The sequence below is a fragment of the Aulonocara sp. 'chitande type north' Nkhata Bay genome, linkage group LG12, assembly GCF_057382095.1.
Source record: "Aulonocara sp. 'chitande type north' Nkhata Bay isolate Kocher_YH1m ecotype deep benthic linkage group LG12, A_spYH_male_GT1.1, whole genome shotgun sequence".
Taxonomy (NCBI): domain Eukaryota; kingdom Metazoa; phylum Chordata; class Actinopteri; order Cichliformes; family Cichlidae; genus Aulonocara; species Aulonocara sp. 'chitande type north' Nkhata Bay.
Genome location: NC_141355.1, coordinates 8,836,838 through 8,843,182, shown reverse-complemented (window position 1 = coordinate 8,843,182; position 6,345 = coordinate 8,836,838). Strand labels below are relative to the sequence as shown.

At 38.5% G+C, this 6,345-nt stretch overlaps 1 long non-coding RNA gene across 1 annotated transcript in view; it reads right to left on the bottom strand.

Moving 5' to 3' along the window:
- Positions 1-2,710: 2,710 nt before the first annotated feature.
- Positions 2,711-6,345, bottom strand: part of LOC147316910 (uncharacterized) — a 47,230-nt gene continuing 43,595 nt past the window's right edge. Inside the window, exon 2 of the long non-coding RNA XR_015131753.1 lies at positions 2,711-3,308. This is a non-coding gene — a long non-coding RNA (uncharacterized LOC147316910). The remainder of the gene's footprint in view (positions 3,309-6,345) is intronic.

Sequence of the window (6,345 nt, the reverse complement as noted above, 5' to 3'; positions counted from 1 at the left end):
AATAAACTTGCCTTGCCTTGCCTTGCCTTACACCCTGGTTAGGTGTCAGTTGTGATCAGTGTTGGTCAAGTTACTTGAAAAAAGTAATCAGTAACTAATTACTGATTACTTCCCCCAGAAAGTAATCCCGTTACTTTACTGATTACTTATTTTCAAAAGCAATTAATTACTTAGTTACTTAGTTACTTTTTAAAAACACGATTTACAACCTGAATAGGTGATAAAGCGAGAGATCTTTCAGCCCAATTCTACTTTTTCTGCATAATCCATCATACAAAATGTAATCAAATGGAAAAGTCTCTTTTTTTTTACTTGTTTTATCAGTTTGAATCTTTTAACTTTATGCATCAAGCAAAAATTTAATTATATGCAACATTCTCTGACTTGAAGAAATTAGTTTAACATTTAAACCTATTTTCTGCACATTCCTGCACATAAAATAAAATATTTTTTGTGTTTGCACTCACTCTTTCAAATAGATGCAAGTAAAACACAGCAGAAAATAAATAAAATCAAAGACTAGCAGTCCTGTTGCTCTATTTTCACCTGTAAAGCAGGAGTGGGTTAGGCGGAGGTTTACCCTGGTGCAGGTGTGCCGCAGCGGTCAGTGGAAGAATCCACGAGTTTCTCTGTGAGTTTCCCATTACATCGTTGCGCACTCGGAGCTTGTTTAGGGTTTTTTTTTTTCAGTGTAAAAAGAAGTTTTCTTCCCACGCACAACGGACACTAATGTTTTTGTCGCTTTTTATGGAATCAAACAGTAAGGTCAGTACTTCCACGCTTTAAACGCTGCACGCTACAAGTAACGCGTTACTGCCCATCTCTGGTTGTAATAAAGGGTGATTAATGTAATCAGTTGTTAAATTTGAGGCTAACTTTTGATCCAGATGTTCCACATCTTTTGGGACATTATCAGGGCACCACTGTGTAGACCATAGGTGTCAAACTCTGGCCCGTGGGCCAAATTTGGCCCGCAATTACATTTGGCCCGCGAAGCCATACCAAATTACTATTAGAGCTGGCCTACTGGTATTATACAGCTAATATATACATTGTTTAGTATTAAGCTTTGCTTGTTCCACATTCAGTTTTTCAGCAAAACTTGTTTGAGTCCATAAGAAGAGATTCATTCTTAAATCTGGAGGAAGATATTTTTCAATAAATATTAATGTTAGCCCGCGACCTTGTTCTACTTTTGAATTTTGGCCCACTGTGTATTTGAGTTTGACACCCCTGGTGTAGACTAAACCCAGTATTACCATAGTCTGTATTACTATATGATTCCCCACACTACAATGTACAAATATATCATATGTATTATGTCAGAACAACTTAATTAGGCAGAATCAATCAGTTCAGGCTCACTCCACCACCTCTTACAATGTCTGAACACAAACCAGTGGAACTGATGACAAATGCAGAATGTTGCATCATTTTCAGCTGCAGTGCAGATACAGAACCACTTGTCTATGTATGCACACCTGATTGTTCCCATTTTCCAAACCCACCTGCCCTCCTTCCTTTCTCTTCCCTTCTCATTTCTCTTGCCAAGTGTGGAAATCATGGTCACTCCTCAACCATCTTCTCGGTGTATTATTCTAATCTAGCAGTTTTATAAATACATGTTTGACTAATGTGTATCTCATTAAGCAGTGTGGTCTGAACCGAATGTCCCAGTCTTCCTGTAATTTGTAAACACAAGTTATACAATTAGAGGTTATTAGCACTATCATTAAATAAGCAGTCAAGGCACAGGTGCACATTCAGAGAGCTTGGAGGTCCTGTATGCCTATGTGTAGAGTTACAACAATAAATAATGCATTTTCATAATGTGCCTACAATAATCAAATAAACCTGTACATGATGATCTTAGAGGGTCTGCTGAGCTGTAGTTCTGTTTTTGTACAGTCACAACATTATCTGTACTCGAATAAGAAAGAAATGTCAATATTATTAGACACAATTTATTATTAGCCTGTAGCACTGGAGGACTGTTGAACGTAAAAGGAAAAGATAAAATGTTGCTTTGATTTATAGGTAGAGGACAAGTTGCCAACCACATTTCCTGGCTGAGGTGGCCAACAGCTGCACTTTGATGATGAAATTCATGCAAATGAACGACTGATCAGTATAAATGTGAAGGAAGGGCAGCAGGATGAAGAGGGCAGACAAAAATCAGGTTTGCACTTACACTACAGTACATAGAGTATGACTAAAACATTTTAGGACTGTATTTATGGGATTACTCTTGGAGATGTGTTTGTTATATGTGTGGTCTAGTGATTTTATTCTTTTATTCTTTTATTTTATTTTTATTCTTTTATTCTTTTTCTGCTTCTTCTTTTTTTTACAGTAGTTTCTGAATTTATCAGTTAACGCTTAATAATTATTTCATCAATATGAGGAATTAAAAAAAATACTTTACATTCTTAAAACTGTAACCCTGGTTCCTGGTTGTGGTAGCATTCTCCGGGCTCTAAGGGCTGTGGGTGTATAGCAGGCTGCAGTTATCTTAAATGTTATTGACTATAATAAACACCAACAAGGCAGGACAGTGTGCACTCAACTTTTTACTTTGTTGTCGCCTCGACGCACATGATAGAGTGCATTGCACACCATACCGTAAATGGTAGGAACCAAAATTACCTCACAAAATGCCATAACAAATAACTTAAATGTTATACATAATTACAAAGTGAGTTTATGGGGGTTTAATTTTACTTTTTTTTTTATTAAATACATAAAATCTGTATGCATATGTGTGCAGATTTCTACTTGTGTACATTGGTTTGCACACACATAAATCAGAATGATGATATATTTTTTTTATACCTATTGATACTTCTGGCATCTTATCACATTTGACCTCATTTACATTCCAGCACATCACTATCTATCTATTTATGGGTGTTGCTCTGTTAAAAGTAATAATCAAAGTAGTAGTTGAATATATAAATTCAAATATGTGTAAAAATCATAAATTAATTTTGCATTTTTATTATTTTTATTCTTACAGTGGACCATTATGCACATTTCCTGCTCCACACATTCATTATTAAACTCTAAAAAGAGTGAACTCATCACACTTGTGGGATACACAGTTTAGGGGGAAAAGCCTTTTCTTCTTCTGGTCTTGATGTTGCCCCTCTGTGAAACCAAGCAGCAGTCTCCAGGTTTGAAAACTGAAGCCAACACAACAGTGCCAAAGCCTGTGGTTTCTTGAATCATTACCTGAGGCAGGCTGCAAAAGCAAGACAATTCCCCGATCATCTTAAAAAGCCCAGTTTCAAGCGATCATGCTGCCAAGTCTGAAACAAGAAAAATCAAGTCAAGTCAGAAAAGTCAAAAAGAGAAACTGCACAGAGTTTATTTGTTGTAATCGATCCAATTTCTTCTGCTTATCCAGTTCAGGGTTGCAGGGTGCTGGAGTTTGTCTTAGCTACCATAGGGTAAAATGCGGGGCACACCCTAGGTCACCAGTCTGTCACAGGGCTAACACAGAGAGACAGACAACAATTCACATTCAACCCTAAAGGTACTTTAGAATCTCCTATTAACCCAGCTCCACTAACTGTGGTCTAAAGGCATGCAATCATGGACTGGATAAGCATCTTTAATTGGATTGAATAACCACCATACTGGAGTCAAGTACCCGCATCTCAATATAACCAGTGATCATGAACTCCTTCCTGTAATATTACAGTGGCACAGAACCAGAACTTTAATTACTGAGAACCATGAGGAAATTTTTCATTACTACTCGTCTCTCATATGACTCCCTGCTTATGGTGTTGTAGTTTTCCCAGAAAGGCTAATGAATATGTCACAATGACACTGTGGGGCAGGCAGCGTGTGGACCCAAATGCAGGACTCAGACACGGAGCTAAGCTCAAAAACACAGCTTTCTTCCCACACACAAATTAATTAGGGAGAGAGGCACAGGTGAAGAGAATCTAACTAACAAAACAAAGGGATGTGAAACTGGACACACAAGACGAGGGACTGGCAAAATAAGACAGAAAGCGACACAAACACTGTATGAAGTCAGTACAATACTGACTCCATATAGGGGACGCTGGGGGCCGAACACAGAGACGAGATTAGGAAAGACTGGAGACGAAGAGGAACTAACGTTATCAGACGACTAAGAACTAGAAGTAGCTAACAAAATTCAGAAGCAGCAGTATAGACCTAGAGAGTAAATCACCCCATAAACCAGAAATAAATCATGAACCACAAAACTGGAAAAAGAAAACTGGGTCAACAACCCACCAAAGTCGATGTAACACTACACTGTGCTGTTGGATATAGATGAACAACGACTACCTCGGGGTTTGGAAAGGTCATTTGCACTTTATATGTTATCTGACTCACATTCCACTGGTGGACAGTGACTCTAGAAGCCCTGGTCCAAAAGTGACAACTCACTCTTTTTGTGTCCATGATGTAGTGAATATAATAGAAATTCATAACCCTTTCCCCAAGGCGCAGCAGGTCGCTGCAGGGCAGGTCACCTCTGTTTCGTCTACACCTAAAACATGCCAGAGAGCAGAACAGCCCCCTTCCCTTTTATATCTCACGACTGCTGAATTAGGCACTCGTTAGTTCACTTTCCATGACTGCACTGGTAATTATCACTACCAGGGCCTCATGAATAATATATTATGAGGAACATCGGGTGGTGAACAGCCTGTGTGTGCACACACACACACACACACTCTAAGCACTGCTAGTCATTATCAGTCAGCATCCTGAGCGTAACTGTCACATCACTGCAGGCCTTTGCCTAATGAGATCTGCAGGTTCACATGGAGCAGGAGGTCATCTGACATGGTGAAGGTAAGGCCCATTAAATTGTGATGGGGGCGAAAGAGTAGAGGAATATTCAGTTAAAATGCCTCAGAACACAGCTGTGATGTGAACTGCATGTGCATGTGTAAGGGGATTTTTCTGATCAGTTATGTTTACATCATAGTCACAGAGTTATTTGCTGAGATCTAAGGACAAAATGAGTTCAGCAGGGCTGTGAGTAAAGTCCCAGATGGGCCCAAACTATGTATTTATAGGAGAAACTAAAGATGAGCACAACCTTTATAACCAGCAGATATTTGAAATGTGCATTTAACATATTTCCTCTGTGTATGTATATGGCTTGTCTTAAAAATTCATGCACTGGCTCTGCCTTATCTTTGATGACTGTTCTTCAATAAATTGCCTAAAGGGAAATTGATTTTCTTTTACATTTAAGTCTTTGTGCAGAAGCAAACTTGTAGTTTTCCTAAGACAGTCTGCAAGCACTCACTGTGAAAGCGTTTCAGAATGACAAGAACGTGTCTAGTAAAGATACACTAAAGCAGATGTGTCAGCCTTTATACTGACACAGGTCATTGGGCACTCAGTACCAGTGCATAAACACTGTTCATTAATTTATTTCAGGTCTGAGTGACAGACTTTACTGTGCTCTACTGTCATTTCTGCTCTCTTTCTGCTCTCCTCTAATTTCTTTGCTCTCAGCTGTATTGTGTGTGCACCTGCTCACACACAGGGTTGGGCTGACAAAAACACTGGTAAAATGAACATATTAGTCAAGTTACCACAATCACAAGAAACAGCAAGCAAAAAGTGTTAAACCTAGTTAGCGTCAAATTTATCCACATTGCTGACCATTAGAAGATCCTTAATACTGTGTTAGACTAGCTCATAGTCACTTGATAAGATAAGACTTTATTGATCCCACAACGGGGACATTTTTGCGCCCTCTTCGTTATCAATATCTGATCCAAATAATCACAGCATAATTACTGTCTAGTACTTGCAATGCACTTTAGTCTGTTAGTATGCTAATGTTGTCCAGACCTTAAAACCTACAGGATAGATTTTACTGAAATTAGCATTTAGCATCTATATGAAAATGTTTTCCTTCTCACAATGCCTTGAAGGACAGGATGTTTCATATACTATATCTGATCTACCAGACTTGATATTGTTCAGATCATCGTTCCCATATACAGTTTATGTTAGTGTTTGTTTTTCTTTCTTTAGGGAAGGAAGGAAGGAAGGAGAATGACTACCTTTTAAAATATTTGATTCATTTCAGCTGTTGAAATTACAAGTTACAGCGCGCTGGACCTCGATGCGAACCAGCGGTCTGCTTCACAAAAAAGGATGACCCTGTAAGCGGGCAATACAGTTTTATACCACAACAGAAACAAGTATTAAGATAAGATAAGATAAGATAGAACTTTATTAATCCCTCGGGTGGGTTCCTCTGGGAAATTCGATTTCCAAAAAAGCACAGCACCGACAGAAGTTACAGAGTTATACACACACACATATATATAAATA